Source organism: Colias philodice, chromosome 11, assembly GCF_061535455.1.
Source record: "Colias philodice isolate Cphi_HAF_F1 chromosome 11, ilColPhil1 Martin Lab GWU primary, whole genome shotgun sequence".
Lineage (NCBI taxonomy): Eukaryota > Metazoa > Arthropoda > Insecta > Lepidoptera > Pieridae > Colias > Colias philodice.
The window spans coordinates 12910446-12928308 of NC_143096.1; positions in this window are offsets into that span (position 1 = coordinate 12910446).

Sequence of the window (17863 nt, forward strand, 5' to 3'; positions counted from 1 at the left end):
GACTCAAACCTTTTTGAATAAATAAAAAGGCGCTTATGTTAATGTTATCCAACCAGTTAATTTTATCTGAATATTCAATTTGTTGCATATATATCTTAAAATAATATAAAATCTGTAAAAAATATGCTACAGAAAACCTTCGTATTATAAAATATCTTATTAGAATTAAAATCTTATAGGTACCTACAACACCAATAAAAAGAAAGTACATCGATCCCTCCCTTACATGTCCATGAATTATTAAAATAATTCTCAAAACATACAAGTTGTTCCCCCGGCGTTGCTTCTGCTGGCCATAACTCACTTGCACTGTTATTTAATCTGCCAACAAAATATTTAATGCTATATCATTACTGATTTGTTTTGGACATGGTGAATTTAAGGCTGTACGAAATTATTATTCTTCCGATAGGATTATTTTTTATTACTTTTTCTTACTTAAGTTTTAAAGTACTGCTGTAAGTATTTTTATACAGTATACAAATTATTCAGGATGTGAGTGTTGACTGTTCTTTCAAAAAAAATTAAATCAAATAAAATCTAAAAAATGATGCATGCAAATACCTACTATACGAACATAGCCTAGAGCATGTGGCCTAGAGGGTAGTCTATAATTTACTACCATTTAGTAAAATAATAAAAATTAACTGGGTTTGGATACTAAAAAGCTCCTTTTGTGGAAAATTCCTTAATGTCTTTTTTTACAATTATTATAAGTTATTAATAAATTTAATAGTTTTTGAGTCCTAGTAATTCAATCCGCAATATAAAATCTATGATGTTTTTATTGAGGATGTCTAATCGTTTAGATTTTTTAAAACACGCTTTTTTATTATAATAGCCTATTCTTTTAATAAATCTATATTTAAACAAGATCCGGGTCATTTATATTGAAAATTCTAAAAATGCTTATTATAAATTTTTCTGTGTTTTTCTTATAAGAATTAATATATACATAGTACCTATCTAGGTTTAATAAGAGCTTAACAAATTTGAGTTGTATGAAATTCAGATTCAAAATTTAAATTATCATGATTATCAGCAAATCACAGACAACTGTTTTTAGAATTGGTTTAATTTTATATTCCGCAGTAAAGTACTTATTCCAAGAAATTGATCTAGGTAAAATATTTTTTTTTCCAAATGGCTAAAATTGCTAGGTACCTACATGTATTCAATATGTTATGACAATATCCCTTCTTCTTTTGAACCGAAAAAAGAAGGGATTTCTTCCTCATTTAATCCGAATAAACTAGAGTAAGTAAGTACTATCAAGCGTCATTCCACAGGAGAGGAGACGTCACTAAAACTGTTTTTTGCTTTAACTACTACACGGCCATAAAATTTTTAAATCAAATAATTTTCGCGTGACATTGAAACAGTACACAGTCCAATTTAAAACACGCGAGAGCAAGGGAACAATAAACATCATTTTTAATTCCCTACGAACGGACAGAACCTTTCGCAGTGCAATTATAGTTATCTTCGTATGATAACGTTGTATTTAACAAGATTCAATTATGTTTTGACGTGAGCGATATAAAGTACATAGTTTGTGAGCTACCGTCCGGTTCGATCTGTGTACTCTGTATTTTTATTTGGTGAAGTCTGTAGATGCTGATTATAATATACGTAAAATATATAAGGGTGATTATACAAAAATGTGGTAACTCGATGTCATCAGCCAATTTAAACAAAGTCTTATTATATTTTATTCAAATAACAATCTATTTTAAAACAATGAAGCGTCCTTTATTTGGTCACTCAATTTCACTTCTTTATTTAAAATACAAATGAATAAAAAAAATAAATTAATACCTCAAATGTCAGTACTTTGGCATGTCACAACTCCGAAAACCAACAATCAAGTGACTATCGTTTAAACATTATCATCGATTTAAGAAAACTTACAAAAACACTACAATCTTTGATGTACATAGTATTATATACTACAAATTTCATAACGCAATGTTTTCCATTTTATTTAAAAAATAAAATTAAACTTTGTCATCGTTTTCACTAGTCAGTCCGTTGTGTGTTTTTTAAATTCGAAATTCTCGCTAAATATCACCAAGTCGAGGTCAAATCCCTGTCTAAGTATTAATGTTGGTAATGAAGTTACTTGTGCACCGCATATTTTGACGGCCGTCATAACTGTACCAGCGCTAGGGTTGTGTTTGTCCTCTAAAATCTTGCTGCGCCAGTCAACATTTCAGTCCTATGGTGAGTCGTTATTTTATTGTTAATCCGATTTTTATTTTCATTTATAAATGGTTAACTATGATTTGTAAAAATATAGTTTGTTGATATTAGAAATTAGGCAAAAAAACATAATTTGTGATTATAACCTCATATAAAGTCCCTTTTCATCAATCCGCTGGCATCAGTCCTTTGTCAGATATCGTGCCAGAGGACTGACGCGACCCCATAGTACTGATGATTCTGTCATTTTTGAGAACTTTTATCTTGATTGCTATTGGTATAAGCATTTCTATTTTATATTTCAGTTTAAAACATCATGCGCCACGCTAAAAGAACCTGAATTTGACTAGGGAAGAAACATTTAAGAAAGAGTAGCAAAGAAAAGAGCTATTGAAACAAACTACTAATAATTTTATTAAAAAAGATCTTATTTTATTTTAATTATTGATTTTGATGCTTTCAGGGCATAGCTTTTTATATTTATCAGATAAATACGTATACTATATTACTGTGAAGTAAAATTACCTCAAAATAACATAAAAGTTAATTAATATACTTAAAAACATTATAAAAATGTCAAGGGGCTCTTATGAAAACTCAGATGAGACTTTCATTCGAGACTTTGGTTTTTAATTTTACTATAATTAATACTTTTAACATAAATATTAGTAGATTTTTAGGGCTCCGAACCTCAAAAGGAAAAAACAGAACCCTTATAGGATCACTTTGTTGTCCGTTTGTCTGTTAAGACGTTTTTTTTTGGAACGCGTGGAGGTATCAATCTGAAATTTATATTGGATACTCAAGATTAAGAACCCTTGGGGCTGTAAAAAAATCAAACTTATAACGCAACGCAATCAAAAGATACCTACATCCGTTAATACTGCAAATTTCCGCAAAATTAAATATTCACAAGGGAATAAAAAAACACACAGGATGCTTGCAGTGTATACAGTCTACTATAAACTGCTATATAGTTTACTTCTACTTGGTAAATAGCAACGTCTTTATAACACAGATAAGGAAAAATTGCTAAAAGTGTAAATTTTTAGTTACAAACATAATAAAAAATAGGTTTTTTAGGACTCCAACTCGCACTTGGCCGTTTTTTTGTTTCTATTGTTTGTGAATTACTTGAAATATCAAGTAAAACTAAGTCAAAGTAGAAAAAGTTAAGTAAGAGAGTAAGAATATTCACGTAGCGTTAAATGTCAGAAGGCTGTTTTGAAACTTGAGACATTGTTTTTTCCCAGTATCACATATTATTAATTATCATTTTTAAACGTAACTAAGTGATTTTAAAACGTAAAAGACATGTGCACTTATTAAAACTGAGAGATTTGTAGTAATTTTCATTCAATTTCTTTAAGAATATTACAAAATTGTGTTTTTTATCAGTACCATGTTAGCCTCGTCAGTCCCCTGGAGGCCAATTCCAGAAAATTTAAAATATCTCACAATCTACTTAAAAAACTGGCTGGCCCGATTTGGAACAATATATTCATTAGATTAGCTATCATATACACCCTAATTTGTAACAATCTGATATAAAAAATATAGTAAACAAAATATCCTCAAAAGTTACCCCATTTTTGTATAATCACCCATAAATAAGTATCTATTTTGAAGAAACTGCGGCACTAGTTGAGCTATCGAAGTTCTATAGAGAAGAATTCCTTAAATAATGTTTCGTAGACTTTTTAATTTAATATTTGATTTCTAATACAAGTCAGATTCTGGAAGTTTATAATGCCCTGGATATTTATTATTTATATAGTTTACTTAAAAGCTTTTTTCGAAGCTTATGAGAGCTTAAATTATTTCAATTGATGACGATCTAAATTTTTCTCATAAGAATTATATCAACGCTATTTTAAACTATAAGAATATTTTGAATATTATGAAAACCAATATAAAATCATAGTGCAACTTATTAGTTGCCATGTATTCATGGGAATTAAATACGGGAAACATAATCTATACTACTATTATAAAGCTGAAGAGTTTGTTTGTTTGTTTGTTTGTTTGTTTGAACGCACTAATCTCGGGAACTACTGGTCCGATTTGAAAAATTCTTTCGGTGTTAGATAGCCCATTTATCGAGGAAGGTTATAGGCTATATATCATCACGCTACGACCAACAGGGGTGGAGCCACGGGGGTGAAACCGCGCGGAGCAGCTAGTAATAATCATAAACTGACAGATAACTCAATAAAACCCGCAGTTACAAGTAGGTATATAAATAGAAAAAAATTAAACATAGAAATAGTAAATACGTAACATCATTGACAGCTTATTTTTAATATCTTTTTTGTATTGCAAATACAAGTTTGCACATCTCATCAGAAAAACGATACAAAATGTTATCAAACTTATTGAGATAACATTTATCGGAATATGTTAAAAACATGTTTTACTTTATGTAAAGGCTGTTCACCTGATGACAAGAACAACTTTCTGTCTGGATGTATTTATATAGTCTATTAGTAGCAACTTTATTATAATAATAAGTTGAATATTGTTATTACATTACAAATTATTAGGAGTTAAGAAAATTGCCATGGACACGCCAGAGAAATGTTTTATTTTAGAATATTATATTTTATTGTTAAAATATATAGGGCTGCTTATGTATATTATAGCAAGATTTAGAAACAAGTCAACTTTTTGAATTACCTTATTCCACCTAGGCATTTTCACATCACGCTAAATTAAGAAAAAGCCATTTAAGAAAAACATTTCTAACTATACTATCTATTAAATCTTTGAATCTTAAAGACATGGCTTTTTTAGTAGGTACATATTAAATATAAGATTCAGCTTTGTTTTTCAACTCCTGCAACCCTGTTTAAGTTCTATGTAATCGTTTCTAAATCAAGTAAAATACGTTACCTCTAATTTCTCGATTAATTTTACGTATTTTGTTAAAAAAATCTGTATTTATATGAACGGTACAACAGTCTTTCTTTCTTAACGATTCCGTACCTAAAAACGAAGGTGATTTCGAGTACGTCGTTTAAAAACTCATGCCCCAAGCAACAGTAAAAACATAAATCATAATTCGCGTCTCACATACCACTACTAGCACGTATTATTAAATGTTACATTTGAGAAACGCTCCGGTGCTTCGTAAAGGTTACAATAATTACGGTGAAATTACACAAACCGTTTTATGAACAATTAAATTCCTTTCTAGTAAATTGTAGATAAATTTCTTTCTAGTAATGAGAAATAATAAGTGGCCGTGACCTCAGTTCTTATATTATTTAATAGAAAATGATTAATTTTGGATGAGAAACTTAATCTTTTAGTGTTTTTAAAGAGATTGTATCCTTTAAAGTTCACTCAAGCTATAAAAAGAACGATTATATGACTCAACAATAATAATTATAAAGCTTTAATAGAGCCATTTCTTCATAAAAATAATGATTAATAACTAGATTAAAACATTTGTTAATACGATAAAACATCTACAAACAAAGCAATTCCTAAAACACATTTCTTTACCAAAACTGTAACTCACTGTTTGCATTACAAAAACTAACACTTAAAAGCTTACGCAAGTTTTAGTTGACAAAAAGTACCATTTCTTACAATATGAACAATCGACACCGTACCACCGGTACTTTTGTTTATAAGCAATTTGCATAATTTAACCCTTCACTGTGAAGGGACAATATGCCCATTTTATTGGAGCAAAAAACGCGAAATTTTATAACTGTTTGCTGACGATTTCTTTATGAAAGCTGAGCGGAAAAAATTGGAAATGTACGGTATTGAGAAAAAACTGTTTGTACTGAAATTTGTGTATGGTAAGTCCCATTTAAGAAAAAAAAATTTCTTAGATGTTCTTAAGCTTCGCCTGAATACAAAATTGAGACCTCCACGTGGCGATCTACATAAGTCATAACCTAACCAATATAAAATTATTTTACCACAAAATCACTGTATCTATGTTAAACTGTTATCAAATAATTTGTATCGTTAACTTAAAGAAAAAAAATAACTCCTCACATAATATTTATAACCATTTAGCATAACTTAACCACAAAAAAATATTCAAATACATTCACAAATCACACTCGTAACAAATATTTATATATTTACCCTAACCACAACATTTAAATTACTAATTATGCATTCAATAAAAGATCGTTCATTCAAAAATCTTGCGCACGCGCCTCTGTTATTAAAATGTACACAGAAGCCCGTATTAATGCTAATGTATGTAAAATAAAGGTGTAATGAATTTACAAGTTATCGACAGATGGATACATCGAGTTATATTCTTACTATCCACAATTAGTATGTAATTATTATCCATAATTGGGAGGAATTACTAACGGCGCTTAACTTTTATGAGTTCCTGGTAATATTAAAAGATGTCGCTAGTGTTTTTATTAGTATATAATGTTTTACATTCTTGACATTTTCTTATATTGCATCATCGTGATATTACGTTTTTGTAAATACAAATACGGAAAGCGTCTGAAAGCGATAAAATTGTAGTATACATAATATTCTTATCAACACACGGAGTTTAAAATTTATACAAAAGAAAACACATTATTATCTACACTCGGTCCAATATAACTAACCACAATACTATTTTTACGAGCGCTCACGCTTGCCCAACCCTTTGTTCTCATAATGTTCAAAACATTTACCTCTCCTACAATATTTATTTAAACTGTCCCGACCCGAAACTAGAGCAAACAAATAAAACACTAAAACTCATAAAAACTAATATGGTCTCATCCGACCGAGCGGAATTACCCGACACTACAAAATATAAACATATTTCTATTTAGCGAAGATATTAATAAAGTAACATCTAAATCATTACTCAAATATTTTGCTACGCGAGCGACGCCCACAAATCTCGATATAAATATGTTCCGAGCGATTTATAGCCTTATTTGCATTAATTTTGAATTCATAAATTCTTTTGTTCGACAAACGCTTAAAGCGTACACATTAAACAGTTATGGTCAAAACAAAAAATATCGGGCGACAATGAGAGGACAGTAGCCGGCAAAAAACGTAACGGTCTCGATTTTTTAACGACATTTTTGAACCCTTTAGAAATATTCCGTTAGAGGCACAAAGCATCTTCGCCGATAGATTATGCAAAAAAGGTTCGAACTCTTCCTTTTCACTGTATCAATTCCCATGCGCTCATAAAAGACTCAACGGCAATCGATATTCACAAAGATGACACCTTGTTTGAATATTCACATCTTCCCATGATTCCTTTCAATCGAAAGGGTTGCTTGGGGTGGATGAGTATAGGCAAATTCGATTATCTCATATTCTCACGCACATCCCGGCGCTCAACAATAAATCTTTGCATACGGCCCCTAATAAAAAAACGCTATTAAAAAACGAACTATCTGTGCGACCCCGACTCTGCATAAGAAAGAACCGTACACCCAAATTATACGCAAGGTGACAAGTGCGTGCATTCACTACGCGGCTCCTTCGATAGTTTCTATAGAAAAAAATGGGGTCCCTTCTGCACTCGCGATACGGTTGCGATTTTTTCGCTCCGTACCTGTAACCCTTGCATAGATGTGGGGACAGTTTATTTGCATTTTTTGTATTATTCCCATTCAAATAGTATCTTAACCCTATTCAATAATGTCAGGGGTTAGGTTGCACTTAATATTCAAAAAGGGCAGGTACATTTCTCTTAATATTCTCGCATAAATTACAGTCAGGTACATTTTGGGCTATTGTGCATCGCGGAAGGGATTATTTAACAAAGGTTGTAATGCGAATAATTCTGTTTCGCGATTTTGTCCCCTAGGAACTGTAGTTAAAGTTCATTATGATTATTTTGAACTTTGATTTTTAACCCGCGAAGTCGAGATCCACGACAGTTTACTTCCTGAATGGTTTAACCCGTTTCCTTTGTAAGAATATGCAAAAAAGTTTTACCCATCCTATTTTTTTATTCAATAAAATTTAGGGGCTATGCACATTATGCAAATGCGTGCATAAATTTAAAGTTACACACGGCGGAGGGTTCAATCGAATATGGTTCTTAGATTTTGCTATTAAGGCTTGATTTAGATTGCGATCTTGGTTTTGTTTTTCTGGATTATAGGTAAGTATGCAATTTTTTCGAAGGGTCTTAAGAATGCGGTTGATTTTTTCTCATGCAAGAAGAATGAGTTACCGTTGCGTTAGTTAGTTTTATTGTGGAGTGACATACGAACCGGGATTTGGATTAGAATATGTAATTACTTCCTTTACGGTTTTCGGAAGCCCGCCGTTACTCCGTGACACATTTAACGCCTTTTGCATTTAACTGTATTTTTCTGAACTTTACACCTTGCGCTTTTGTCATGGAAAAAATCTTGTTAGCTTAGAATTTAGATTATTGGGTTAAGAGTACGTAACTTAGAGGCGAGCTTTCCTTGAAGTTTTCCTTTTATATAATTTTCATGACATTATGAAATTGGGTGAGATATTTGAAGAATCGAAGGGGCACTCCCGTGGTCAATGTTTCATCCTCTATTTTGCAACTGCCTTTCTTACAGATAAACAGGCATAGATAGGATCAATTTCAATTTAATGATATTCAGGTTATTAGCATTACATTCCCTTTCGTATGTTGTACTTTTTACTGTCAATTTATTCATTAACCATCTACTTAATATTGACACAAAAAAACAACAAATGTGACAACAAATTTATACCCCCTTCATAAATATTTAAATTGAAATGTGCACTATCCTAATTACAATATCATTAACATTTAAAAATAAATACAATACAATAATTGCTTCACTCGAAGAAAACTTAAAAAGAGTAATTACAAACTAAATCTCGATTGAACATAGTACATAATATACTGTAAATGAAGATAAAGTGTTGTAAAAGAAAATCATTATAATTGTAATCATAATAATTGATAAATGTACGTGATATAAAAACTGTGGTACAACACGTAGATCGTGGTCGATCGAACCGTTCTCAGAAGCTAGCGGCCGTAACTTTTTCCATATTTTTCTTATCTTTACGACTTTACCGATTTGCTTTTTAATATAAAAACACATTACACAGCAACCGACAAAATAAACAAACGTTAAAAAAGGCGAACGCACTGATTGTCGGACCTTTCGCAAAAAACAATATTTTTTATAAAAAAAAAAAACACCTCCAGCTCGGTCCCTTTTTGCGGCGCTATTGTCTTCGCTCTATTGTCTTGCTCGTTTGAAATGCTTAATGTTTTCCGGATGACAATAATGTTTTAGCTTATTTTTCGATAACTATTATTTAGCGAATTTATTGTTTCGCCCGCCGCCTTTTTTTGACAAACGGTAGTCGTAATGCATGTTAAAATTCGTTTTGATCGGTAATTCGTAGGCGGAAAGTCGGAACGTCCCAATATAAACAGTTTAACGGTTGTTCCTTTGACACGGCGTTTAATTTCGTCATTAGATTTGAGTTGGATAAGAAATTATAAACCAAAGGTCTTTTCCGCTGATTGTTAATAGATGAACTGTTAGTTATTTTGATTATAGTTCTGTTTAAATTAGGGCTACTGTATATTTTCTGTAAATTATACGTACACCGTTTCCGTTAGTTTTTGTTAATTTAAATGGGACATTTTGTAAACAACTTATGTTTCCTTCAAAAATGTGATTTTAATACGACTTTTACGATTCGATTTTATCAGATTTTGTTTTAAATCAGATTTGTTAATGATTTACATTTAAATGTTTTAAATACATTGCTATACATTAATATTAATGAATGTATTTTAGTCAAATACTTTTTAAGAGTTGAAATAAAATTATACTACAAGAATCACGAACTTGTAACAAAAAGAAATAAGTAAATAATGTCACGAATCACGATATATATAAAATTGAAATATACACCAACAATAGAAACTGAATTTATAATTTTAGCTTGATCACTGCGCGTTTGATTAATTGTCGAATTATTTAAATGATTTTATTGAATTTATTGATTTCTATAGTTTTGTTAGAATTAGCATTATAATAGTAAAGGTGTGAGGATAATGGCGATTTATTAGTTTTATTTACAGCTGCCTTATAACAGGAATTGTGTTAATATGTGCTTAACTTGAGTAGGAACTAAATTATATCAGTTCGTTTTAATTTATGTGCAAAATACACAATTGCATGTAAATAAAACTATAAAATATAATGTTAATTAATTTATTATGACTATTTAAATGAGTTTTGCACTCAGAAATAGTATCTAGGTAGGTACTATCCTGTGGTTCCGCTTCCTTCTTAGTTAAATTGATACATATAAAAGAAAAAATTAAATCCAACCAGATCCCATTACAATTTCATGTGATAAAGAAACATAAAGTATTAAAACAAACATATTTCATAATTTATTATCATTTTTAATAAAATGCTGAGATCAATTATTTAATATTTAATCAATTTTTAGGTTTAAAGTAATTAGAGAGAGAATTTATTTTCTTTTTACTTCTAAATATTTTTTTATATGTACCGTTATCCGATACAAAATTACAATCAAAGGGCAAAGTGCGAATCTCAGGTGACATTGTGAGTGCAGCTGCATTGAGCTGTAGTATGCTAATTCCGAGCCATAAATATGATCCATTTAACTCCGATAGTTCAAATCACTTGTTATTTATATGTTAATGCCAACCCTGCGACTTGTACCGCTATTTAGGGATGCGTGGCGCGAGTTTTATTTGGTTTTTATTAGATTGGAATGGCAAAATATTATAGGAAATTAATATTTATTACATACATTTTACTGCAAATACAACGTGTAAGTATCTACGTACTATATGTTTGTATGTTTAATATTTAAGTTTTTTTTTTCACTTTGATTAAAAAATGATAGAGCTTACCGCTGGTGAAAGATTTATTTTATGCATTTCAAACAATCATACACATAATCATATAATTCTTGTTAATAATATTAATATAGAGTCAGTAATAAATATCTCATATCACATATCTAAAAATTACAAACTAACTATAAACAAATATAATGTAAATTTATTTGAATTGATCTGATTATCTTTTGCCCCGGTTGCCTGGAAGATATCACTGCTAAGTGATAAGGCCGCCTAACAAACTGTACTGTGTTTTTGTGAAAAAATTTCCTTTATGTACCTATAATTAGTTAAGTTGAAGAGTTACATTAATAAACGAATATACTACGGAACCAAACCACCACCTTCCGTGCGTCACGCAATTTTTACCGTGACGTTGTAGCTACAAACGTATTTGAATTGCAAATGAGTTTCCTGAGCTATTGACAATCAATGATAAACTACAACCTTTGTAGCAGATGCCACCTAGGGGCGCCATCTGGTGGCCGAATTGGTAACGGTTAAAAAGTTAACAATTATAATAATTATGATAGCTATTGCATAGGTAACCTTTGGGCGGTGTGAGAACCAGCTCTGATTTTAGCTTATGGACAGCATATTTAGCTTGTACTTTATTCTACATTATTTTTATGATTTTATTAGATTTTTTAAACATTTAAACAAAAAATGCTTTTTGCAGAAAAAGCTTGACTTGAAAATATTTTTTTTAAATGTACCTATACAGCCAGTGCCGATTTAATGATTAAAAAATCATTGTCTTAACTTCTTCATTGAAAAATACAAAGAAAAATTTTCACATTATCATCATGAACCTAGTTAATTGTAGATAACAATTCCGACGTCTTTTAAGTCAATATGAGTGTAAGATATATTATTTTAAAGTTTCAATACAATCAAATGGATTATTTTAAATATATTAATTTTAAAGAGCTTTTTATCTATTTATATATTTATTATCTGAATAAAAATGCGTTACTTTTCTTAACATTTTTTGGAGAGCTTTTTATAAAGTAAAATCTTTTCTCGACTACATTAAGCTAAAAACCTGACATAGTCATTACCCGTTGTTTTGCTCGCTATTACAAGTCCAAATTGCTCCGGCCTCCGATGCATACATAATATTCAACACTGATTGTCACGTGCTCACCAGTCTAGCTTGACCCCTGACACTTTTACCTCAATGTAATTACTCGAACATATAGGATAAGAGTATGAGCGGTGACGGGTCAAGTTAGAGTGGTTAGGGATAAAAGATACGTAAAATATGAACAGAATTGGTCCAAACAAACCAAAAATATGATAAACTGTTCATTCTAAAAGAAAATAATAACACAGAATAAATACTACGAATTGTTTAACCGGATGGTATCCTAATTGTAGTACTACCTACACCAAAACATTTAAGTAGGTATTTCTAATGATCGAAAAATGATAAACTATTTAACATAAAAATAAGTCCCCATAAAAATTATGCATGCATTCGAATCAAGAATCTCTACCTTTCTAAATTCGGTTTAAACAATGCCTTAAAAATAATTACTTATTAATATAGTTAGCTATTTTATAACAATTTAAATTACGTACAGATAACGAACACATATACTTACGGAAAGCTCCTGAAGCGTGCAATAAAATACATACTTCGTAACTAATATTTTACTTTGCATAATTACCTGTACTTTGTTTTCAAAATATGACAATTGTTTTGAATTATTTTTTCTACCATTCATGATTAATTAGTTTAGTTTATTAGGCATGGTGATTTGTTACCAAGTTATCTAGGAGTCACGCACGGTCCTTTTATGGGATAGTGGGATTCATCATTATAATCATGTATCGATCTTTTTGCATTGTATTTATTGAATGTTTTTAGAATAGGCCGCAGAACAGGTAACAGGGTTGATAGTGGTGAGTTTTCTTGGTTTAGTTTTGAGGGTTAACACAAAATATACAAATATGAAAAATACAACTTAATGATTACCTGCTTCTTAGGTGAAAAAATATAATATTATTTTATAGTCAACTAGTGGTCCGCCCCGGCCTCGTGGTACATATTTCGCAATAAAAGGTAGCCTGTGTTCTTTCTCAGGGTCTAAAGATTATCTGTGCCAAATTTCATCAAAATCGGTCCAGTAGTTTATGCTTGAAAACCATACATACATAATTACAAACTTTTCCTCTTTATAATATTAGTATAGATGTAGTTGTCGGATAGAAAAACGTTCAATGCTCTATTACAATTTATGCCAACTATTTTTAATGATTTTTCTTACAATTAAAACAGTATAAATGTAGCTCTAACATAAATAGCTGAAATACCTGACAACAATATAAAACTTCGCAAAAAATAAACAGAAAAATATCAGAGAAACAATCGGTCTAACATTCAGTTGCACGAATCGATATAAAAACTGCTCGATGAATCGAAACGGGCAAGAATCGCTCTTTGTGCCATATTAGGCGATGTTTGTAATAATGAAACTGGCGGTTACCCTCACGCGACAAAAAACGCTACTAGCCGTGACGCCCGGCTGCGCACGCCTCTCCGAGGGGCTGAAAAGCTGTGTTTCAACAATTTTGTGCCATGACAGACTATTGATTATGATGATTTTCTTTAACATCAACTAATTTGTCTAAGACTAAATAATAATTAGTGTAACCTGTAATGAAGTCGCCTTATGGTATGTTATTATAGGAAAGCTCATATTTTGAGTATTCAACGTTGTTTTATGATTGCTGTGATATACATATTTTGTGTTTACGATTAATTTATCTATCAGCCACTGGAATACCTATATTGTATGTAACTGAGTAAATGATATAAGAAAATAATACCATGTTTTAATGCAAGTAGAGTAAATTATAAACCTTAAGCTTACAAAGCTCGCAAGCTCTACCGGCTTGATTTTAACCGTTTCTTTAAATAATAATATGTTATTGACTCATATGATTATTCAAATATTAGATAGAACACCAGAATATTCGTAATCTGTAGCAACTTAAACCTGTGCCAGGTTTAAGTTGCTAGATCCCAATAAAGAAAAAAAAATGAATTCAAAATTCGAAATTCAAACTCCCATTGAAAATGAGTTAGTCAGCGTTCAGACGTTGGCGACATCGCGTCGCTGCCAAGAAGGAAGACTGCTGCACGTAGCCGCCATCAATCAGCTTCGATGGCCGAGTGAACGACCCGGTGACAATGCGTGACGTCACCACGACGTGACGGACATGTGCGGGAAAAGATTTACAACCCACCTATTTGGTTGACTGATTAATTATGAGCGCCTTATTTTTAAATTATATGCATAGTTTTCATTTTCCGCCCTTTTAGAGCGTGATAACTCAGACGTTTGTCTAAAAAATGTAGGTACTAGCAGCTTGCCAAAAACCATTGACTACGATAGTCTTCCACTAAGTTATGTTTTACTTATGTAGAATATTGCATTCAATTCCGCCTTACGGTTTGAAGACTAAAATAACGAACATACATCTTTAACTGGTTATATAATAATATAATTCAACAATTCTTTCGTTAACATCATGTATATATATACATGATGTTAATATATATTATACACCTAATTAGTTTAAAGTCCTGTAATGAATCTGCGGTATTTGAAATCTATAAATTGTATTCAAATTATTGAAAATGACAAAAAATAATTAATGCTAATTGTTACATAGCTTGGTAGTAACAAAAACTAAAAAGGGAACGGACAGAAACGAATGACGGTAAAAACTTGGTTCTAGGTTAGAACTTAGAAGATATATCAGTGAAATACATACGTAAAATATAAGTAACCTTTAAGTAACAGTAATTTAAAAAAAATAAAGTACTTAAATGAATATACTTTTAAAATTACAATACAGATATCTACAAAATTTTATAAATAGAGATATTAATCACAGACTAATAAAATTGTTTGTTTTATTTAAAATCAATATAATATTATAAAATGAAAGCTGCAAAAAATCTCGCTTCAAGCGATTAATGCAAAATTTACACCGAATATTAGCATATTTGTCTCATATACAATTTAATTTAATTACATAATTAGTCAAACATAAAATAAAGTGATAAAATTAAAATCGCACTTCATAAATATAAAGCAATCATTCGTTAAACGAACATTGCAAAAACGTTCAAATAACACCAATCACCACGCAATTATACAACTGTTAAACAAAACAAACACGCTGCAATTATGTAATTAGCGCTTTACATTGCTCCTGATATGTGCAATTATTTGTACCGTTGCGTACAAAAACGGCATTGGATATGCCCTCATTATACAGACTCAGCCGGAGCGCATACTTGGGGGCTATTATCATACTAATTCCGCTTTTCGATACAGGTGTTAAGATTTGTTTCACTGCCGTTTACAAGCAATTTATTTCATTATCTTATAGAAAGGCATTAATGGAGACGAACTTTCCAAAATATTTTAGTCCGTTTTGTTTGCGGTCGCGTTTCAAACATGTTTGTTATATTCTCTAATGCGTTCAAAGATAATGTATGTATATTTCCATGATATATTATTATTTGTTTTTACCTATGTTACAGATGATCGGGTGTATTTTTAATAAGGAAAGAATAAACTGGCATCATCATCATCATCATCAGCCCATATACAGTTCCCACTGCTGGGTCACGGGCCTCCTATGAGGGTACAGACCATAATCCACCACGCTGGCCAAGTGCAAGTTGGCGGATGTCACATGTCAACGAACTTTTGATTTTAAGACATGTCGGTTTCCTCACGATGTTTTCCTTCACCGTTCGAGCAGTGGTGATGTTACAACATGCGTCTGGTCTCGAACCCCGGACTTATCGATTCGAAGTCCGAGGTCTCACCACTGAGCCACCACTTCTCTAATAATAACCTGGCATTTCAAACAATTTCAAACTGTTTGTACACACATCAGTATAACAAATAATTGATTTGTTTTTCCACAACATTACCCTCTGTTAAGAAATATGGCAATTTGGTTGTAAGGAAATTACTTGGAGCGTTTGTGTTTTAGCATATTTTAATAATTTTAACATATATATTGATACAAATAACAATTTTTTGATCAATAAGACAACAAGTAGGTGCATAATATATGGCATGCAATTATAGGATATGCGCAATAGATAAATGTACGTACGTACGGTGCCTTATGACGATTTTTCTAGTTATAACTTAAAATATATTGTATTGCTGCAAAAGCTCCCTCGTCAGCTCAGACGAATCTATACAAGTTGTCCTAGATCAAGACGAAAAAAAAAAGACTTTAACAGTAATTAACAATATTTAATTAATTATTATTTAATTTCAATAAAAGCCCAAAGTCAGGAAGGTGGTGTTGAAAAACAACTATACCTCGTAGATCGGGATTCGTGTATATAGCTGTGGATCTTGCGTCTGAGCCACAGAATACTTTATACATAGTAGCTATCTGAGATCTCTCCGAAGTCTTTTGGCTGACTATGTGATTGATAGAATAGTTATAGAATAGTATAATTTATTGTTCACTACAATAACATATTCGCCTATGTATATTGTATCTAATTTATTAAAGTCTCAAGCGTAGTTGGCTGGTATTCATCAAATTTGTCTGGTACAAAACTCAAATTCGATTATTGTTTTACATTGAATATTTACGCACTAAACATTTAATTACTGGTTGTATTTTGTATTGCTGCGTTCTAAATAGATGAAAATGGCAAAGGAAATGATTAGCGAACTAACGCGCTTTATCCCAGCAAGGACGACAGGCTCGTACTGTCGCGAACAACATTGTAAACTATTTTATTTACATATATTTTTTCTTTCATATTTTTTGTTGAATAGCATGATTTAAATTTATGTAATAGGCAGTCTTCTAATAACAATAAACAACGTAACAAAAACTTATTTGAACTAGAAAAAGTTTAGTGCAGTTTTGCTTTAAAATATAGAGCAATAGAAAAATCAATATTTCTGATCCCTGATTACTTTTATGTTATTCTAAAACTGAATCTATTATTTTTCTTAATTTCACTACATTTTAATTTTCTTTAGTGGAATGAAGATTTTAAATAACTACTAGCGGTCCGCCCCGGCTTCGCCCGTGATACCTACATGTTTAAATCTCTCAAGTTGGATCGAACTGCACATGGTGTGCTAATTTTACTATAATCGGTTAAGTGGTTTAGGAGTCCATTGAGAACAAACATTATGACACGAGATTTATATATATTAAGATGACAAATTAATTACTTAATCAGCAAATTTAAATATACATAAAAAGTCACACATTACACGATTACAAATCAATTTTGCGGGCAAGTGTACCCGGTCTATATTTCACCGGTGAAGCCTCAATGCTAACCGGCCCCCGGAATGTCCACTGCCTACAAATTGCAATATATCCACCTTATTTATTGATCAGCGTTTATACGATATTATTCGCTTTATCACTATTTGATGGACGCGGGAAATGTTCTAGACTTATACGGAAAATATACCCGAATATAATCGACAATATTAACTGGGTTTTTTTAATTGCTTTCTTTGCAGTTGGTAAGGAGTTTTAGTGGTGACCGAGTAAGGCAGCATGGAATTTGGCTTGAAAAAAAGTCCACTTAAAAATACAAATGAACAACCACATTAATAATAAACCGATGTAATATGAATCTGCGCGGCGACCTTACACATCCCTCATTATTATTATTAAATTTTAATAATAAAAATTATTTGTTTAAATGAATATTATGTTTCTAAAAAATATTCTTCAAATTAAAAATAAATATACAAAATATGTATTTAATTACGA